At 38.4% G+C, this 22,460-nt stretch overlaps 1 protein-coding gene across 5 annotated transcripts in view; it reads left to right on the forward strand.

The window, feature by feature from the left end:
• CACNA2D1 (calcium voltage-gated channel auxiliary subunit alpha2delta 1) overlaps window positions 1–22,460 on the forward strand; it is a 422,362-nt gene that overhangs the window by 73,743 nt on the left and 326,159 nt on the right. The window lies entirely within an intron of this gene.

Below are 22,460 nucleotides of genomic sequence, written 5' to 3' on the forward strand. Positions count from 1 at the left end.
AAAGTGCTTTTGCCAGCAGTCCCTTTTTCTTCTATCCCATAAGACACCAAACCTGGATAATTGCTTTTTATGATTCCTACCCACACCACTCTGACTATTATAAGAGTTTAGAGTGCTTTTCAGAAGATACTGGCCAAATATGCACAGGGGGGGATACGTAAGAATTCATAAACATGCTTTCTACAGAGTAGAGCTGTTAGAAATAGGTTTAAAGGATGGAACAGCAGGCTGGGATTCCCTGAGCAATTACATATCCACATAGACTTGCAGATGAGTTTGGACATGTCATTTAAAGTGAAGGAGAGAAGAAAGAGGGATTAATTCACCTAACTGTAGTCATCTACTCAGCTGGTCATCCTAAGCTCCTTTTTTGTTCAGTGGAATAAAAACAGGCACTTCTCAGTCAGGATTGACCTGACGTGTTCTGAATAAGACTTCAAAATGGGATGAACTGCAGCCCAGAAGTACTTACGTCTCCCTTTCTCTATCAGAGGAGCCTCAATGTAAATATCTATACTCAAGGTGTGTAAAGTTGGGAGAGGGGACTCCCTCCCAAGCAGTCCTTTTATCAGTAGAGTGTTGTGCAGCTGGAGAGACAGTCTGAGGGTGAAACTGCTGCTGCACGCTGCCCTGAGGACTAGCCTTCTTGTAGGTGATGAGATTTTCCTTAGTCCGTTGTCGATGCATAGGTACCACAGAAAGTACCCGCTTTCCTTCCCTTTGCTCTTAGCAGGAGTTTACTCTTCCAGTTCCCATGGCTTCCCTAACATGCAATGTACATCAGTGTTATTTGGCCCAAAGCTTCTCTGCTTCAGTCAAATAAGTGTAAAACAGATATGATTTTCTTTTTGCTTTTCTGTTTTAACTCAGTGGGCATGTGTTTATGTAGCATTCTGTGGACTTTGTATTATTATTGCAAAATATTTTAAGCCGTTTGTAGACCTTTGCGAACACACCAGTTTTTCCACCATTCTCCCGTCAACCCATGTGTGTCTGATGTTTCTACGTTATCACAGCCAAATCTTATATTTTCTTGAGACTCCAGATTAATGTAGGGGTTTGTGTGTGCCTGTGGTGGTTCGATCTTAAAACTTTAAGAAAATTAAGCAAATATCTCATGCTTACTTTAGAAAAGATTCTGGAACAGTTTTTCTGTTAATGTGAAAGAAGAAGGGTGCCTGCCTCATTTTAGGCAAACCCATGGCCACTTTTTGAAAACGGTAATACAGTTCAGTTCCCTGGTGTAAAAGAAGATTAAATTAGATGTTCCTTCAGTCCAGTTGCTATTTTTTTTTAAAAAGGTGGCGTCTTGTAGTCTTCCAATCTTCTTAGATAATTTTAAATAATCAAGCCAGTGCATCCTGAAGGCAAATAAAAAGTCATCCAGATGTATTAGTGGCTAAAGACTTATGATTTTAAAACCAATTTTATTATTTTGGAGGGTGTGACTCATGATGTCTTTAATGCTTGGGGGTTGCCATTACTGCCAGTGCTGCAGTGAATGTGCAATACTAGCTGCATGCCATCATTTCAGGATAGTGTCAGCAACACTTCTGCATGGTATCTTTATCAATCTCGCCACTTCATGCAGAGTGAAATTCATCCCCAAACAGGTGGAAATAACTTAGTTTCTCCTCACGATTCACATAACTCTATTTGATTTGCCATCCTCTAAATAATGATCAATGATGATTCTCTTCAGTGTTGGAACATCTCTAAATATTTTTTTTAATTACCTTTTTTTTTAATTGCCTGGGAATCACCAGAATTTACAAACATTAATTACATGATTGCAACACATAAGTAAGATCCATTTAGCAGCAAAGTGATTGAAATGACCTATTGAAACATTCCTCTACTCCAGCTCAAGGACTGAGCTGTCTTACAGAGGTTGTCGGGTTTCAGATGTTTGCCTAGCCAAAACTTTCTGTGAACTTTGTGTACTTTTTATGTCCTAACTCTATATACATAGATATAGGTCCTAATTTTATATATATATATATTTATAAATATATGTATATGTTTTGTAACCTACTGTGATTTTTAAAGCAAAGGGTATTTAATTTCTCTATATATATCTATCTTAGTTTGTTTTTTCCTTCTTTTTTAACTTAAAAAAAATCTACATACATTTTAAAAATAAATATTTATCAAAACCACTTTCTTCTGAAGAGCTTTCTAGGGGTTGGTCGTAGGTGGTTCCTGAGAAAAATTACTTTTCCTTTTGTATTGAATGCCAGGCACAGCCAAAGCCAATGCATGCAAAAATCACAGAATCACAGAATCAAAGGCTGGAAGGGACCTCAGGGATCACCTAGTCCAACCTTTCTAGGAAGAGCACAGTCTAGACAAGATGGCCCAGCACCCCGTCCAGACGACTCTTGAAGGTGTCCAATGTGTCCAAGTCAACCACTTCCCTGGGCAGATTATTCCAATGGTGACTGTCCTCACTGTGAAAAATTTTCCTCTCGTGTCCAGTCAGAATCTCCCCAAGAGCAATTTGTGTCCATTCCCCCTTGTCCTCAACATGGGATTCCTTGTAAAAATGGCATCTCCATCTTCTTTGTAGCTACCCTTTAAGTACTGGTAAATGGTGATGAGATCCCCTCTGAGCCTTCTTTTCTCAAGGCTGAACAAACCCAGTTCTCCCAGCCTATCCTCGTATGGCAGCTTCCCAATCCTTTGATCATTTTGGTGGCCCTTCTCTGGACCCCTTCCAGCCTGTCCACATCCTTTTTGTATAGAGCGGACCAGAACTGCACACAGTACTCCAGGAGTGGCCTGACAAGTGCTGAGTAGAGAGGGATAATGACTTCTTTATTTCTGCTGGTGATGCCCTTTTTGATGCAACCCAGCACCCTGTTGGCCTTCTTGGCTGCAGCAGCCACTGTTCGCTCATGTTGAGCTTCCTGTCCACCAGGACCCCCAGGTCCCTTTCCACAGAGCTGCTCTCCAGCCAGGTGGATCCCAGTCTGCACTGCATTCCCGGATTATCTTTTTCCCAGGTGCATGACCTTACACTTGCTCTTGCTCAACTTCATAAGGTTCTTGCTGGCCCACTCTTCCAGCCTATCCAGGTCTTCCTGCAGAGCAGCTCTCCCTTCTGGAGTGTCTACTTCCCCGCTCAACTTGGTGTCATCAGCAAACTTCATCAGGCTACACTTGATGCCGTTATCCAGATCACTTATCCAGATATTGAGTAACATTGGGCCCAATATCGATCACTGGGGGACTCCACTAGTGACAGGTTGCCACTTGGAAAAGGAGCTATTTACCACCGCCCTTTGGGTGCGGCCTGTCAGCCGGTTCCCCACCCACTGCACAGACCACTTGTCTAGGCCATAACTCATTTATTTCTCCAGGAGGAGGCTGTGGGGGACGGTATCAACGGCCTTGAAGAAGTCCAGGTAGACAATGTCCACTGCCCACCCCATGTCAACCAGGCAAGTCACTTTGTCATAGAAGGCCACCAGGTTTGTCAAGCACGATCTGCCTTTAGTGAAGCCACGTTGGCTTTTCCCAGTCACGTGCTTCATTTGACTTGTGATGGCCCCCAGGAGGATTTGGTCCATAACTTTCCCAGGGATTGAAGTAAGGCTGATGGGCCTATAGTTACCCGGATCCTCCCTTGAGCCCTTCTTGTAGATGAGTATAACCTCTCAAATTAGTAAAACTGACTTAAGCTTTTTAATATTATTTTCATTGTTTGATTTAGCTTCTGTTTTCTGATTCAGACATTTTTTCAACCATTGTCAAGGTTAGCTGCTCTGGGGAATTCTGTTGTTGTTTCTTTAAAGATTGTATTTCTTATGTATATGCATATACCCAGGGGCTTAGTATGACTTAAAAAAAACAAACAAAACAAAACAGAAAATAGGAAAAGGTCTAAAAAGCATTACTTAAGGGGAAAAATACCCTTTTATTAATCTCAGTCCTAGTCAGATGTCTTTGCTGACTCATATTCTACATGATTATTAATTTTGGATCTCTTAATGTTGTTTCTTTTATGCTCCTAATGGCTCAGATATTTATACTGGCTTTTCTATTTGTAGTTATCCTGGATTTATATCAGTGCTTTCGATGAATTCTGCTTTTAAACCTTCTTCTAGGTTATTTTTATACGCAGGAGACACTGACTTATCATCTCCTGCATCTGAACTATTACTTTCTGCTAAGAGAATTTTTTCACCTTCCATATGTATTTTTCTTTCTTCTTTCTTTCAAGGACTATCTTTATACCAGCATTTTGTAAACTTTATGTACTGAAGCTGAATTATTTATCTCAAATTTAAGTCTTCTTAAATCTGCTGGGTCACATTTTCTCTGAAATCAGGAGTGGAGTTGAATGGATCTGTTACTAATGACTGCGCAGAGGGTTTTACTGTTGGGGCTAATATGACTCAAAGTGTTAATTAAGACCTGAATCCTGAAAAGAGTATGATGCAGGAGGATCATACATCCTCCAGTGATGCCATGAGGAGGGTGCCAGTGAATGACATCAACAGTGTCATTGTTCAGAGACTAGCATACCCCGGGGATGCCGTGATTTCCTCTAGGCGTAATACACAATCTTTGGGCAAGGTTATAATAAGCAGATATTAGTGATGACTTTTCTAATAATAAGTTGTCTTCCCTTGAGCTGCAAGAACACCTTTAAATGCGAAATAACTCTTGCATTCCAAATTATTTGTGTTTTCATGCAATTTTGTGCTAGAAAACTCTCTAGCTGACTTAAAGGTAAAATTACTTAGTGGTTCTGTGCATTACACACAAAAGGCTTCAGTAACATGGAAAAGCTTTGTGATTTAATTTCTGGTTTATATGAGAAAAGATTATAATGAAAATCTGGACAAAGATTACTTGTCCCACCAAAAGGAAAAAAAAAAATTCTATCTTTATTTTTTCATGTGTGTGAATATATGCTTGGGAAAAGCTTAAAAATGGTCATGGAAATAGGTACCTAGCTGGGCAATGAGAAAGGGGGGAATCCCGATCTGAGCTCAGAGGGCTTTCCTAGACAGCTATTACTAGAAGTTGTTAGTCACAGAAGAAAAAGTTAGGATGACAACAAAATGGAGAATTTTCTAGCAAAGTGTAGGGGAGGAAGAGAGTGGTATGAGTATTAAGGAAGGAGGCAGATAATGGCCTTATAGTCAAGGATGTCAAACATGGTCTTGCAGTAGAGCCTGTTGGTCAAAGAATGAACATTTATTTTCTGGTTTACTCTTGTTTACTACTGCATATTTTCCTGGCCTAACCCTACTGAATACACACTATTTCAATATTATGGAATTTCCACATGTATATGGTATCTGCGAGGAGCAGGGAGCTAGACTATATGATCCTTATATGTCCCTTCCAACTTGAGATATTCTATGATTCTATGGTATAATGGGCAAGTTACTGTTCTGTCTCTATGTGTCTTGCTAAAAGGTGGTGCACAGACTAGCTCTGCTACCATTTCCTGCATTTCCAGGGATGTAATGGAAGATGGGTGGAGGTTTCATTGAAAATGTATTCTGCAGTAACTATGGCAAAACTCACAAAGGTTCTTGGATATTTTTCAGGTACACAACCTTTCCAAGGATACCAACAGATATGCCTAGCCCGTTAGGCAGCCTGGCACCTAAACTGTTTGTTTTCCTTGGAGTTATCCTCAGTTTTAAAGCTCCTACCCCATTCATCAGTGCAGTTACTTTCTGGAGCTATGTAGATCATCCTAATAGATAATAATTCAGTTGAGATGGAAACTAAATAATTTAAACAAAAACTTTTCTGTATATATTATATACAATAAAGCAAGGATAGTCATATTTAGAAGATACTAATATTTATTTGATGAGTATCATTAGAAATACTAATTAGACTACCTGACACTGTAATGTATTTATAAATTATGGTTTGAGGAGTTACAAATATTTTCTCACTGACTTTATAAAAACAAACCCTTTTAAATTCATTGATATATGAGATGCACTCATATACGTTTTATTACTCATGTAAAATACTGTAATAAGCTTAAGATTTGCAAAGATCCTAATTCTTGTTGTCACACTTCTTAAAATTTAAGATTGTAAATTGTCATTTTTAGAAAGGTATACTTTAAAAACTCCTTCCTTTGCAGAAGGCTGTTCTGGGGTTTTATTTTCTGTTTTTGCATTGTGCCATGAGGGAAATGAAGTATGACTTATCTTAAAGTAATATTTAATCCAGTGCTGCACTCTAAGGTGCAGCTGCACTCTTGTGCAGTGTGAAGTCATTAGCTGTGCAGGCCTTGGCCTTCCTCTGCCCATCTGAGCAGCCCATTACTCAGGAGGTATCGCGAAGCATCCTTAAATCTTCTATGGCAGGAAACCCTGCAGTTTTACCTTCTTGCTCGTTTTTGCTGTTATATTTCAGCTGAAGAGAGTAAGCAAGTTTGGATCTGTTAAGTAACAGAAAATTAGAGAGAAAATGATGAATAAATAACAACTACTAACAGCCTTTGCAAGCACAGCCTGCAGAAAATTTTGGAAACAGGTTCAAAATGTCCTATTTCTTGCTTTGATAAGATCCCTTTCTGCATTCCCAAATTATTTAACTGTTGGCTACTTGTTTGTGTAATACTTTGACATGGATCCTACTTATCTTCCTATCCAAAATTAAGATGTATGCCTATTCCCCTGCAAACCTTCTTTTCCACAGTGAAATATCTCTTTCTGGAAAGCCTCAGTGTCTGTACCTTCTGTCAACACTATGATGTACACTCAGAAAGGATATATTAATAGCCTTTTCTTTCATTACTGCCCATATTCTAAGGCAACAGCATAACCATTTGTGTAAAGCAAACACTCAAGTTCCACTAAAATACATTTCACTGGAGAATGAGACATTTGTATTTTCACTGCCAAATTCCTGCTTAGTGTTGCTTTTTTTTTTTGCTGTTGGGTTATTTGTTCTTACTTTTAACTATTAAAATGTTGCATCAAGGTCATTCAAGGGAAGGTACTAGTCAATAGCCTTGGCTTCTTGGGCTGCATGTAGACAAAAAAGTTACATGCAGATTTGCACCTTATTGTCTCCATTTCGTTAGACATCTCAACCAGAGACGACATATCTTCATTCTAGCCTTTATGCCTCTGTTTCTTTTGAAAACTGAGGAAACTGAGTTTCCATGGAAACTGAGGCACAGATTGTGCGCTAGGAGACAGGTTCCCTCTACGTGCTGTTGGGAAATGTCCAAGGTGCACAACTGTGTCTGTGAATAAGGAGCTCAGAATGTTTATCTGCTAGTTTAGATGCAATTTCAACACAGCTGTGCAAGTGTGTCCAGATCCCTTAGTATTTCCCTGCCCGCCTGAAATAAGGCTTCAGTGTCTCACAATACAACTGGGAAGCTTAAATAAATGTGTTATAACATATTTTGAGATTCCTGGGCAGAGATGCTGTGCACTTTAAATAGGGCTGAGAATTTTTCTGTAGCCTGAAAGACCTATAAAACAGAAATAAATTTTGTAGCTGCGCTTGATACTACTGGTTTTTGGAAGGGATCCAAAACTCTAGTCTGAGTTTTGATTAGATACCTAAAACCCACCTAACATTCTTGAAAACACTCTGAGACACCTACTTTCTGGTCTGCTAATCTTAAATTGCCTATACCAGCAAGATATCTTTCCACTCTTTATAATACTCTATAGAAAAATTGAAGTCATCCACTCATTTAACAGAACCTGCACTGGGCAGCATCTCTCGCATTGGACTCTGTTGCAACTCAACCCCTGGTCTCCTAAGCTCCACCAGAAATTCCAAAGTGAAGTCCACCACTTCTGCATCGTAATCTAAAGATAGGAGCTAATCACTTGGTGAAGGCTTGGGCTAGGTCTCTGAAATGAAAATATCTGTGTATACGTATGGATACATATCCTGATCTGCATACACTTGCAGAGGTATGTTGAAATTCCATCTAAAGTACATTCCAGTGAGCATACTGGAAATAAGTATTTTCCAGTTGTCTTCTTATCCAAAAGATAAATAGACAAAACGTCTGATCAGGAGGAGGATCTGCAACTAAGTTCTTTTCCTTCCCATTTAACTCCTCTGATCACAAGGCTAAAGTCCTCCAATCTGTAGGGTAATCTGTGCAAAAATAACTTTCTGATGTTAACAATTGCCCTCTGCCTTCATGATCATCCCTTCAAATATGTTAAATCCATTTATTCTTAGTCTCAGGCTGTGAGGGCCAGTCTTTGCCCTTTAACCTGAAAATTAGGTCATTCTCCAGAGATATAGTTTGGATCCTTCTGAAGTTAAGAGCAACTTTTGATTCTGACTTCCCTCATTATTTTGCAAATGGTGGCATCATGATTTTCCCATTAGAAGACACTGATGAACTCAGTCTTGAACTGATGGAGGCCCCTGATATTTCCTATTAGTTCCTTACACATGGGTGTGATCCCCATGGAATCAACAGGGAAAGGGAGAGGTCTCGGTTTTACTGTTGAGTTGTGGTAGCATCAGAAGGTTCATCAAGATAAAATGTCTTTCCCTTCCTCTCTTTCCTCATGGATTTTAAGAATGTAAGTCATCTTGACAACCCGTTTCAAAACTGGTTCGAGTACAAAAAGAAGCATCATTGTGTTTTAGTAAATTTGCTGCTATTTTCTCTTAACCTCTATTTTATATTTTCAGGTGTTTCTACCCTTTTGACTCCCTTGTCACTTGAAGGCAATATTAGACAATTATATTGGAAAGGACTCAAGTTGGAGAAATTCAGAGAAGGAATATAGCTTCAGTCGTAGTTAGTCTCCCAGCTAGCAACACTTCCTCACATTTTAATAGTTTTTTTTTTTGTTAGTTGTTATATGAGAAGCTGGCCATCATAAGGAAGCTGTCAATGGACTTTGCGTGCTGGCTTGTTTACCAAAATAATTTCAGATCTGACTTTAAGAAAAGGAAGCCTACATGGGTGGAAAACAGCAAATTAACTAGAGTAAATTACTGGTCAAACAGAGGGAAAAAGTGTTGTCCGTGCATGCTTTTGTGCAATGTGCACAGCTTTTATGTTTTTTTTTACTCTAAAATGTTAATTTTCCCCTTGGAATTGTTAGGCTGTGGCTGTTTCTTCTCTTTAATATTTCAAAATATTTTATTCTTTTAACTTTCCGTTTCAGGCTGGAGGTGGCTCTTGAGCTATAGGAAAGGATATTTAGCAAAAAGATTACACAAAGTGTGTACCAGCATTATAAAAAAAATTGGCTTTGATTATGCCTATACCCTACCAGAAAAAATACCAATATTTTGGAAAAATGCAAATAAAACAAACTTTTCTCTGTGTAAGAACTGTAAGATCATGCATACCGTATGTTTTTACAAGACAATATGTCTTCATTCTTTACGTCTTTTCCATTATGTGTACGTATTTGGTAGAATTTTACAGAGTTAGGACTCTAAGTATTATATGTTTACTTTTTATACCTCTACCAATTCTCACCAATTCTTTACATACTGAGTAATTCACCAAGATGGAAAATTTATAAGTTTTATTTCTGGGTGCTTCCTGCGGATGTTTACAATAGACATTGTCATCTCCTTTTTGCAGTGTTAGATTTAGATTTCAACCATGACTAGAGGTGGTCCCAACAGCAAAAATAGCTACTTCAGATATGGCAGGAACTTTCCAGGTGAGTTTACATGTGATACTGCACTTTTAAAACTGGCTTCACTGGAAAATTTGCACACTAGGAAGAAGGTTTTACATGTGCTTTTTTGGACTATAATATTGTGTCCACTGGCCTGTATGAACTTTGTTTAAATCTCCAGATGTAAATGTTGCCTGTTCTGAAAGGCAGTTATCGTTGCTGAAGCAAATGTGTTTTGGAATGACAGCTAGTGAGACATGACGCTTACGAAGTCAAACATTTGCCAACTTGTCCACATGTCAGATATTGGAATTTGTTTTTACTTGTCTTGCCTTGAGTCTTATTTTATTAACTGAAATCCAGGTTGATGCAACATTATGCCTCAGAGGATAGATTCACATAACTCACGTACCTTGCAAGGCATCATAAAAGTCTGGAAAAATAAATCAGAGGGCTTGCAATGAAAGTTCTCACAAATATCGCCTGTGTTTTTTCTTTCCGTGGTTTACTTTATTTTCTTTCTGCAGATCTTGTATTCTTGTTGACAGATAAAGAGGGGGTCATCCTTCCCACTTCCCATATCCTCATAGGTAGCCATGAGTCATCATTTTGATTTTTGTGGACCTGAACTGTATATAGTGCTGAAATGGCATCTAGTACGCTAGCTTAGAGAGACACCTGCTGAATCTCTGTCCTGCTAGCACAGTGTATTGCAGTTAGAGCTTGTAAGTGTGACTGAGCTGATGAAAGCTGAAAGAGCTTGTGGCAAATATTATTGGACAATTGGCTTCACGGTTTAACTTTTCTCCTTACACAGTAGATTGCCACTGATAGCATAGCTTCTTGGTGTTTTCGCGTTTGGTATGGAGAAAAACAAAGAACACCGATAGCTGTAGCAGCCCTTTCCCATTCATTCCCCTTTATTCATTTATTTATTTATTCATTTAAGCAAATTCCCTTACAAAATAAATGGCTGTGCCTAATTTTCCAGAGGTTGTGTTGTTGTTTTTTAAATTCCCTGTGGGGGATTCTCTGTGTGTTTGTTACAAGCAGGTTTCTTTGTCTAGGTTTATGGATACTGAAATTCATTTGCAAAAGATGTTCTGCAGGTGCACAGCCTCATTACAGTCAGCATTACCCTAAGCTGGGGGATTGGTGTAGCCACTGTGAAAGGTGAAATCTTGCTCCAAAGAACTCTTTTGGTTTTCTTTGGTTATAAAGTTACTATTTCAGCTTCAGAAGCTCGGATTTAAAACAAAACAATGCAACATAAACGTCTGTTGTTGCTTTTCTTGGATTTATCCCAGTTTTTGTCTCCAGGGCTTTGCTACCATTCTTAGCTGAGGCTTACCCTCAGGCAGCTTCTATTCCTGCAGATATTTTTGTTTCCCTTGTATATGCTTCTGCCTGATAGGTGAAGAGAACTGTTTTCATGCTTTTCTCGGTCTGATGACTTTCATTCAGATTGTCTGCCCAAGAAACACATTGAGGCACAGTTTTCCACTGTGGCTAGTTGGAAATTTTAATGAATGATTTTCCATGGTAAAACATGCGTTTTTCAAAATCTCAATATTTCATGCTAGTAGTTTAATTTGCTCAAATTTGTCTGGTTTAATGGAAGGTGGCCTATCTAAGCAGCCTGAAGAAGAATATAGGAGTTCTTGAGCACTGCAAGTGTTGGCTCTCTTTCCCTAATGCTGTTTAGCCAACCCGCCCAAGACTCCTAATCTTTTCTTCAGTCAGTAAGTTTACTTTTTCCACCACAACAAAACTGAATTTTGAAATTTTAAAATCTCTGTGAAATGATAACTCCACTTATTTACTGAAACCTCTATTAAGCATTATTGAGAAGAACCAAATACAAGTGGTGTTTTCAGTGGTACAAACTTGCACACACATGTTAAACATAAACTGTTGTGCAGTAGCTGTGTATTATACACAACTCTCTAACCTAGATTCTGCCTTCGTGAGGCCTTTTTCCCAGGTCTTGGATAATTCTGGGATTCTTTCTTGCATCTTCTCTTGTCTTTCAATTATTATATTGATTTATATGTTATTATATTATTATCATTATATTGATATACTATATAAAAATTATATGGCATATATTAAGATATATGTTTTATAATAATATAATAATTACTATAATTCAAAAATATTTTCTGGTGGGAGTGATAGGTGAAGCCAGGGGATAGCCGATGGAATAAGAGCATAGGCAATGCCCTGCTGGGTTGAGGTAGCCTGTGCAGTCAGTATTCTGTCCTGATGTTGTCATGGGGTGATGCTGCATAAGGAAAATATTCAAGCTTTGCAAGTATCCGTGGTCCATTATGCATGTAATCCCTCAATGTTCACTGTTTTTGGATTAGAAATTTCAAAGTGGACATGTCTGCTTGTTTCCTTTCGTATCTGTTAGTGAACTTACCCATAAATTTGCTTAGCCCCTAATCGGCCTGTACTATCTGCCTCCATGACATCTTGTAGTAAATGGTTCCAAGACCTCACTATTTATAAGTAAAAAAGTGTTTTCTCCTATCTGTTCTAAATTGATCTGTGACTTGTTGCAGAGAGTGCTTCCTGGTCCAGTATTGCCAGGCTTGGTACATCACAGTCTTGGCATTTGGTGTATACCTTCAGCCATATCTGCTGTCAGCCTTCTTGTCTACCAAAAAGAGTCCTAGATTTTCTAGTCTCTCCTTGGCATGCTCTCTTACAGATAATGCCTAACTGTTTTATAGCAGCTACTTCCACCCCATTAATCATTTTATATAAGTATGTGGAAGTGGAAAGGCTTAGATACAGTGCAGGAGGTTCTTCTACCCTGTCTTGTGTGCCTGCATCATGCTCCACATCCTCTTCTAGAACATGATTGGTAGTGGAATGGAATGGAATAGGGCATTCATCTTTCAGCATATGATTTCCCTCATTTCTTTTCTGACTTCAGACATAATTCCTTGGCAGTCCTAAAATCAGAAGATCATGACAAAATGCTCAGATGCTGCAACTACATGAGTAGTGGTAGGTGTTCAAACACTTTCAACAAGAAAAATCAACCGTAAATCACTACCAGCCAGACAAACTATTTTAAATAAAAAAACCAGAATAAATTCATATCTAAATAAATGTTAACCAAATCCAAAATTTTTTAATTTTTTGGTGTATTTTTTACTTTGGAAGACAAGTGTAGTTAAATCTTTGTTTTTCCCTAATGAGAAATTGAGTACTTTGCTATAGCAAAACTATTAATTTTCTCCAGATGTTTTCTCCACCTTTTTCTTGGTCAAATTTTTAGTAAGATTGAACTGAATGCAATAATTGTTACTTTGGAGCCAGAATAAGATTAAATTTAAAACTGCCAGTTTTGACTGATGAAACGTACACGCATCAGACTAACGTTCAACTTCAGTAGAATTCTTACTGCAATAAGGACTTATTGAATTGCAGAATGGGCATCAGAATCTGATTTTAAACCCATTTCAGAGTCTTGTTCTTTGCACAAGTGAAAGATAAAACCCTACATTTGGGTTGGTTGCTGGTCATTTAATTTGATAAATTAACATTCAGTAGTGAATAGTTGAAAAGTCTTTTCTTTCAAACAGTCTTCCTAATTTTTTTTTTTGCTTTCTGTAAAGGATTATTTTTTTCTGAGTGTTATGGTAGCCATTTTACAGCATGGCCATAATGTATTTTATATAGCAGCAGTATCCTTAAATGCCCTGTAGAACTGGATAACAGTATGAGTTCAATATTGTAGCAAATTGTTTCCTGGAATATTTGAGCTTTTTCTTAAGCATTTTGGTAGCACACTTTATGCCAGTGTTTCAGGCGTGCAGCTAATTGGGACCCTTGGGAAAGAATGCAGGTAAATCTGGGTTTTTTCCAAGTAAGCTTTAAAGGAATCAGATGAGCAGAACTGAATCTTTGGAAACAGCTTTCTGCAGACCTAGTTAGGATACTGAATTTCTGTCTTCATGGAAGTATGAAGCAGATTCAGGTAGCATGGTCATCTGGCATCTTTCTTTCACAGGATTTTCTCCCTTACCAGTTTAAGGTGTCCACCTGCCACCTTTGTCACACCTTTCAGGCTTTCCAGTGGAATTTCCATGTTAAAACTTCCTTTAAGAGAGCTCCTGTCAGCTTTCTTTGCAACAGTGACTTTTGATGTACTTGTTAGTAGAGAAGGCAAAATTCCCCAGGAACCCAGCAACTTCTCTATGGAAAAGCTCAGAAAGCTGCATATGCTGAAAGAAAACAGTGTAGTAAACTGGTTTGTGCTATTTCCGGAAAGTCTAAATTGCAATTTCTAACTTCCTGTGATCCAACTGTAAATTTGCTGATAAAAAATATAAGCTTCACCTGCAAAATGCTTTATTAATCAGTAGAGGCTGAGGTACTTCACATGATTTTTATGTTAATCCTTTTACTGAATTAAAAGATTCCCTTTGATGGTGAAGCTTCAAGAAACAAGGTGATGACACACTTTATATTGTGTCAATGTGATGAAAAGATGGTTTCTTCACAGTCCAAGGGCTGTCCAGGAACATATTTCACTCCCTTTATGCAGCTGCTTAGCAGATACAAATTGATGCTCGTCAACTAGATTCCTAAAGGGCTCATATTTACTATATATATGAATTTGATTTATGAATTCACGTGGAGGTGGAAGTGGTCCCTAGTGGTCTCTCAACAAACATGTTCACATGTCTGTTCCTAGTGTTCAGAGGGAAGGAGACGCTTGCTGCACTAGCTCCAAAGACTGAAAAGTCTCCAAAGTATGCCTGATTTTAACACAGCTGACTGTCCTGGTGGAATCAGAAATATGGTGTCATCTAGGTCCAAATTCCACCTTTGGCATATGGACGCAAGATGAGCACAGCCGAAGGACGGATACATACGTACTCTGCACAGGGTGTCTTACATAGGTGCAACTGAAATCCTCTGTCTGGAGCATTGCCATTTGGATCAATGCTGCAAGATGACACCTTAATTTCCTTGGGATCAGCGACTGAAATCTTACCATCTTAGGATGGGTAGCTACAGAGATGTTGTGGGTTTTGGGTTTATTTTGTTTTGTTTGGGTTTTTATGGTAAGCCTTTCTTTTCTGATATATTTGGAAGAAGATTCCATAACACAAATGGCTGTCTAGGAAATTAGAGATCGGAGATCAAATTTATCTTCAGTCTAAGGTTTATGCTTGTCTCCCATCCCCCAAAAGAGTGCTCTGATCCCTTAACTACAAACTAGACTGAACGGAAATGCCTTGGTTATTTCTTCGTCCTGCCAGTGCTGAGACACTGTGTGAGGAATGGAGAATTCATGGAACCAGGAGGGAGGATAACACAGGAGGGCTTGGATCTTAGTTTTTGTAGCACTCAGCTAGTTGAGAGTAAAATCTTTTCCCACTGGTCTTTGTATAAATTTAAACATCATCACTGTCTTCTCTACATTGCAAGACATCTCAAAAAAATATAGCAGTTGGTCAGAACATGCACTAGACATGGTGCCTCTGAATTAAGCACTGTAGATTGGTATTTGGAATGTAAGTAGCTGCTCTTGCACTTCTGCTAATGCCCAGAAGTCAGACATACAGTTACCTCGGCAAGCCTCTGCTCAGATGCTTTGAACCTTTGATGCCAGCAAAGTTAGTAAATAACTTTGTTCCTAATTAGTGTTTTTGGTTACATTCTCCTAAATCTTGTTCTAGGTTCTTAATTCCTGTTTTTTTTAAATATTATTTTATTTTTGCCCTTTTAATATTATGTTTTTGGTATGTTCCATGCCATATTTACATAATTCTGCTAATCTTTTGCAAATACAAAAGCAGTTGGTTTGTTCTTCCAAGTTGATGGACATGATCTTTGTCAAACAAAATTATTATCAGTAGAAGATGTAGAGCAGCAGCTCCGAAGGGAGGGGAATGGATCCACAAGTATGTTTCAACAGTTTGCATTGGACTGTGGCTGCGAAATAAATTAACTTTTGTTTAATATTAATTTTCAAAATAGTTAAAAAACATCAGTATTGATTTGGAAGTGGTCTCACAAATAGAAAACATTTAGAAGCCACTCTTATAGGTGAGTACAGAATATAACACATTCAGAAAAAGTGTGGTGTGAGTTTAGCTATGAGAAAATAGTTTTTGTGTAACACTTCTTTTATGGACTGTGCCTTCCATAAAAAATGGAGCTTGAATTCCTAGTGGGGTTTTGGGTGTTTTGGTTGGTTTGTTTGCTTTTTGTTTGTTTGTTTGTTTGCTTTTTCTTTTCAGGCCAGCATCAAATTCATTCCATACAAGCTGAAAGAAATGCTTTTTGTGAGTTTTTAGTACCTTGCCTATATTTAGTTAACAATGACATCATTAACCTTTTTCAAGTTTTTAATTTTTTAATAACAAGAGGAGTTGGACAGTCTTAAGGTTCAGTACACTCTGAGACAAAGATTCCTTTTTTATAGAATAGTTTGGGGATTTAATGTATTTTCAATTCACTGTTTCTTAGTAAAACTTCAATCACCCGCCACTTGATTGTAACTAAAACTGCCTCTAGGCAATAAATTTTGCTCTGTGCAAATATGACAGGTATAATTATGGAAAATCTAATTGTTCATATATGCTACTCTTCACGTGCTATTAAAATAAGTGATGAAATAGATTTTTTTTTTCCCTTTAAATATAAGAACAAAGCAGGACAACAGAATTCATACTTCTCCTTGAACCTGGATCCATAATGTACCCTCCTAACTCCGTGAATTCTGAAATTCTCTCCAGACCAAAGGCAGGAGTTTGTTGATTTGTGCCCTATTGAATTAGTACAGGGGAAGATGTCTCTGTGCAGTGGTGGACTTACTAGGGCAGGCGGCATGAAAAAGAGCGAAGGGAGCTGGGTTCCTGTCCTGGAGTAAAGCAGTCAGCACGGTGTTCAGTGGGTCATATGAGGATGGCACAATGGTGTTGCCCTCTCGATTCCCCCATCAACATCTTCAGTACATCCGGCTCTGACGTTGCTACGGAAAAGTACGTACATGTAGTTAACAAACCTGAAATTCATTGGTGGTTATGCTTCAAGAGTATTACCCCAAACATTTCTGTGGTGTTACCTGTTACAGATCTCAGCAGGTTGCACCTTTATTATGAAGGGGATTTTTTCCCCCCACCAAGGAGGTGGCAGGGAACACTTGCCAAGACCAAAATGATCACAAAGATGTTTTAGGTCTTGCCTTCTTCTATAGAAAAACCTTACATAACCCCTCAGCTTCAATTTTTGCTTTCACGCTGGCTATGGCCGGGTTCCTTCTCCTTTGCTTTTTATGCTGTCTCCAAGTTGGTTTGTGCTACAGCAGCAGTGACTCACTAATGCTCAGTCCGGCATAAAGTACCAAACAGACAGGCTCTGCTGCTAAATTCAGTGGCTATTCCCCAAGTACCTTATCTGAGTCAGAGCACTGTGGAACAATAATTTTGTTTTTGCTGGATGTGTTTGGGCGGACGGTGCAGGAGTGGGCGGCTGTAACGCTCTTGTTGCTGAGCAGGCGGTGAGCAATCCCCCTTGACGTTTGTTCTGGCTTTTGTTTTTTCCTTTTTAAGGGTTTACATGCATTCTGGAGTTGTCAGGATGTATTTATGTTTAACCAGGTCTTTAAAAAAATTAATGTGAATGAACAGAAAATGCTAGAGGAGCATGTTTACCTGTTCCCAAGGTGATAAAAGCAGATTGAGGTGGAATCCTAGGGGTGAGTATTTTCAGGTAGATTTCAAACAGAATCAGCCTTCAGCAACATAGAAGATACTGACGTGCGTAAACCATGTGGTCCTACCAGGCACTTCCTCAGCATTTCCAAACTGTGTTCTCTTCCACAGTGTTAATGACATGCCAGGCTTCCCACCAGGGTCAGTAGGAGTCCTTCCCTCCTGGCCCCGGAAATATCCTCTTTTTTCCTTTTTCCCTCAAAGCCTGTATCCATTGTAATGGCCGTATGCCAGGAGAAGTAATAACTGAAGAGCATCTTAAGGACATTCCTTTCATGAGCAATGGAGGGGAATGGAAGTCAAAGGACAGTCCATGGTATTTTGCAATTCTAGGAAGAGTATTTCATGCTGCATTTCATGGGCTTCTGCTCCTTGTAAGAGATGGTAACATATCGGAATGTGGTCCTGTCTTCTTATGTGTACTAAAACTCTGAAAATATTATGTATAAATCTGTGCGTGTAATGAAAGTACACTGTAGTAACTTCAAATTTAAGGCTATAATCTGAAAAAGTTTTCATTAAGAATATATTTCTCTTTTTTCTCCACAAGTAGAAATCCAGATGGTGTAATTTAACCCTCAGTTATAATTTTCTATGCCTTCTGATCTTTCTGTATGTTTTCTCTGTACCCTGTGTATTACGACCTCAGCTCTCAATTTTCAATATGCATCTTATTTTTAGGTGACCATTTTCTAAAGCCAATGCTTGCTACAGCCAGTCTTTGCATTTACTAAGAATATGCTAAAGAGGTGACTACAGAAGATGAAAATGGGGAAAAAATACTGTTACAAACTGTGGTGTAGCATGGCTAAAATCATGTGCCGTTGTAGCAGGGAGCGTGGGGCATAGGTACTCTTGTAAGGTACTTTACCATTTTGATTTCATGGTTTTAACCTTTTAATGAAGCATGTTATGCTTTTAACTGTTCTAATATTTCATAAAAGGGCTTTCTGTATATGCAGTAGATTCACATAAGATACATATTTGCATAGATAATCGTTGCTGTATTGTAAGCAAAGCTTATGGCTGCAGGCTATGTTCCTGATTTTGTGCATGGATTTAGTATTAAGCATGTAATAGTATTACTGACATTTTTTATCTTGAATCAAAGTCTATAGTATGACTTGGAATTTTAAAAATATGTAAAAATATTGTAATAGTGAGTATAATAATAAACACAATGGAAGCATTGAATAGAATTATATTCATGTGGTGCAAAGAAATGATACGTTGTCTGGTTTATCCTAGACTTAGAACTTCCACTAGTTTCTCCCTGAAATATTATATTAAATGGGCACAATATTTCTAATCGTATATGTCTGCCTGCAGTCGGAGTATTTACTGCTTAGGAGTACTTTATGCATATTCACCTTGTTTAGCTACAGTTAGGAAATTTAGGTTAAGCTACTGCGAAGACTTTTCATGTAGGAGTCTCCATTGGTCTTAGTGTTAACTATTTGGTATTTTCCAACTCAGTGATCTTGAAAGCAGATGAGGATGTTTTGTATATAAATATTAGTGCTATTCAAAATTTCCTTTCCTGTTATTACAAAATTCCACTCGCAGGCTAAGGGAGGGACGGGGGTACAACACATGGCCTTGCAGCAGTCAGGCTCTCTACAGAGATATTGAAGGAGCTTACATGGGATCAAACTAGTGCTACTTTAGTCTTGTTAGATTGTCTGGACCTAAACAGAACTAGTGGTTCAGAATTGCATTTATATATACAAATATATATATATATTTTAAAAACCCATGTTCTTTAGAATGTTTGAGCTTTGGAGGCTTGCATAAGTTGCTGTAAAAGGCTCATCAACTTTGTGCTTCTCTGCTCTTAGCCACATCACAACACAATACTGTGCTTGTTTTTTCTTTTTTTTCCCCTCAGTACTTACACCTCTGGACAATCTCACAAATTATTAGTAAAATTATTGGTTATGCTGTTTAAATGAAATACTTCTATTAAGACATCTTCATTGAGGTCTCAGCTGCAACTACAGCTGTGCCAGCTATTGGCCATGGACTAGAGTTTGTAGGAAGGTCATGAAGTGACGGAGATGTGGGAACGAGATGTGCTTTTGCAGGATGCTTGACTACATGCTCTGATTTATTATTTAGCTGTGAGCTATGTTCAGTTCAGCAGGGGGGCTTTTTTTCCTGCAGTTCCATTGAGATCTCCGTGTGTCGAGTCACTCTTGTGCAGTGACTTGGACATTGTTCCTACTTGCATGCTACTACTCAACAGAATGTATTTTCACAGTTGCCTCAGTGCCTAGAAAAGACTATTTTACACTTGTTTTTATACTCTCTGATACTCAGTATGTTCACACAAACATTATACTGCTAATTGCTTCTTTACTGTCAACCATTTGTCAGCTTGGAAACTACAGAATTCCATTCCGTTATATAGAATTAAATTAATGATAGTAAATAGCTGCATAATTAGAAGGTCTCTTACCACATCAGAGTAAACTTCCATCTTCTCAAGTTGCATCTAATCTCAGCAGTGGTTTCTCGTGTATTTTTGATGTGCTTGAGTAAGGATCAGGCAAGCGAGGAAGGTGATAAATGTTGGTGGAACCAAGTTTTCATTTGGTTCCTGTGAGCAGGGTGTTTGGATGGAGTGCTGTTTATATCAACATATACTAGAGGGATTTCTGCATCTGCAAAAGTCTCATATGTTATGAATTAAAAACATTAATACTAATCCAGCTAACAGTAATACACTGTCTGAAAAGGATATACAAAGTTTTAAAAGTATTGAAGTTAATGTTTATTTTTTGATCTGCAGTGAGAATCGTTGCAATATCTACTCTTCATAATAATGGAATAAAAGTCTAGGCTCTGATATTTTTCCATGCAATTTTTTTATCTGTAGCTGTAATGGCTACGATAAAAATGGAGCACTACAGTAAAAGCCACCGGGAAACATTTGTGATCAGCAAATAAATTCCATAGGCAAGGGCTTGGCAATTGCTTAGAGACTGTCTGTAGCTGCTTTCTCATCCCCACAAGCAGTTTTGTGAGGAAATATTTCACAGCAGCCCACAGCATATTAAAGGTAGGGGACTCGGATAACCTGGCAAAGACAGGAACATTACAGATAATTTTCAATTTTTCACAGGTTTTCAAAATGAGAACTGATATGCCAGCTGTCTCAGTACTTCTGCTCCTGCTGAACCATTGCTATGTCATGGAGTCCAAATGAACTGCGTGTTATATATATATTGCCTCTGCAATACATTTTAGAGCTGCATACAAAAAAATATAAATCCTTGACACAAGACATAGCAGTTACAGGTTCATTTTTATAGCGTTCCCCATAAGCAATCTTTGAGGTCACTTTGTTTATACTATCTATTAAATGTTGAGCACAAAATGAAACGAAAACATGGTGTTTGATTCCTTTTGCTTAAATTAAGCTTTATATATATGTATATAAAAGTTGTCTAGTCTAAGCTAGGAACGTTGGCTTCCTCTTTGTCTGCTGGAAAATAGGCACTGTCAGAGTGGAGTGGAGGATTCATTTCACTCTCTTCCAGTCCCTTCACTGCTATTTCCTCTTCTGCAGCAGAGAAAAATGTGATCCTTTTAAATTTCTTTACAATTTGGCTCCTTCTTGCTCATCTAACTTAGGGATTATTTTTTTAATGCCAGCAGTGACCTGCAACCTTTTTGCACCATGTACAAACCTTTACTCTCTTTGACAAGCTCAAGCTCCGATGTGTTCAAGTATAAATACTGATTCTTTCATGTATTTGACAGATTTTCCAAATTGACAAATATTTAAAAATGGAACAGATAGATAGAAACAGCAGGCTTCTGTCTGACCTGCAAAACACCGTAGTAGTTTTCATTAGTATCTTGATAGGTAGTGGGCATCATTTATATCTATGTAATCTCCCCAGGCTCAATAGGTTTTCCAGAATTATAATTTCCCCTATCAGTTGAGAATCAGAGCTGTAAAATCCTGTCCGTTGGATATCAATTTTGTCGCTGGCAGAACCAAAGGAAGTACTCTCTCATGTCCCTCCTTGTTGACTAATAAAGATGGTGCCAATTACAATTGATCAGGTTTTCATCTGTTGTTGGCTCAACTTGAATGTGCTACTAATGTGTAGGTCTGTCTCACGACACTTTTACGATGAGACCTTTGGACCTCCTGGGAGGTTTTTTTGTATTTTTTATATGAAATCAACCATCTGAGGTGAATTTAGGAGACTGAAAAAGGCAGCTTAAATCTGGTTATCTTCCCTGTAAGCTGCTAAAGTGTTAAAGAATGATGGAGAATGGGGAGGCAGATTTAATAGAATAGGGTTTTATTCTAAAATCCCCTATACATCGTTTTCAGGGAATTTTCATGTAAGAGGGTTCACCTGCAGAGGCTGAAAAGAAGGGCCAAAAGATGGACTAGTTAGATATGGAAGAAGTTGCAGAATGGGATTTTTAAAGCACAGAAGAAAATTAGGCCCCTGATGCCCTCACCAGACGTTTATCTTCAGAATCACAAATTTTGGAAATCTGACCCAAGCTGCCTCCCAGTAAGCATGAAGAGTTTATTCCCATATCAGAAATACTAACAATCTGCAGCAATTTGCAATTGCATGTTAATTAAGTGGGTGGAGCCACTGGATGTATTGTAAACCTGGTACTACCTGTGGCGTGTGTTATCATTTGAGAGGCAGGGTTAGCTCCTGCTGAGGATTTTGATTTCCAATCCCTCTCTGACATTAACTTGTTTCACCATGTGGGCAGTGCAGGGAAACATATTGAACAGATATTTTGGTCTGAAAAGGCAACAGACCACCAGACAACAAAAATGAGCTCATAAACACAAGCAAGGAGCATTCAGCAGGGGTTCAGCAATTTGAACTGGAAGGGATGAAAACATCCACAGGGCAACCACAGCAACAACTACATCATATTTGAGAGAAAAAAAAATAATTAAATTCTGTCTGGATCTGCCTGCATGATAGGAACTTAGCTAAGAGCAAATCAAGCCCTTTAAATGTGCCGTGGGCCATCTAGCTATGGCAGAGATGAAGGAAATCAGAGAAGGCTGCTCTGCCATACACTAGTTGATTTGCGTGTCAGACCC

This window comes from Phalacrocorax carbo, chromosome 1 (genome assembly GCF_963921805.1).
Source record: "Phalacrocorax carbo chromosome 1, bPhaCar2.1, whole genome shotgun sequence".
NCBI lineage: Eukaryota > Metazoa > Chordata > Aves > Suliformes > Phalacrocoracidae > Phalacrocorax > Phalacrocorax carbo.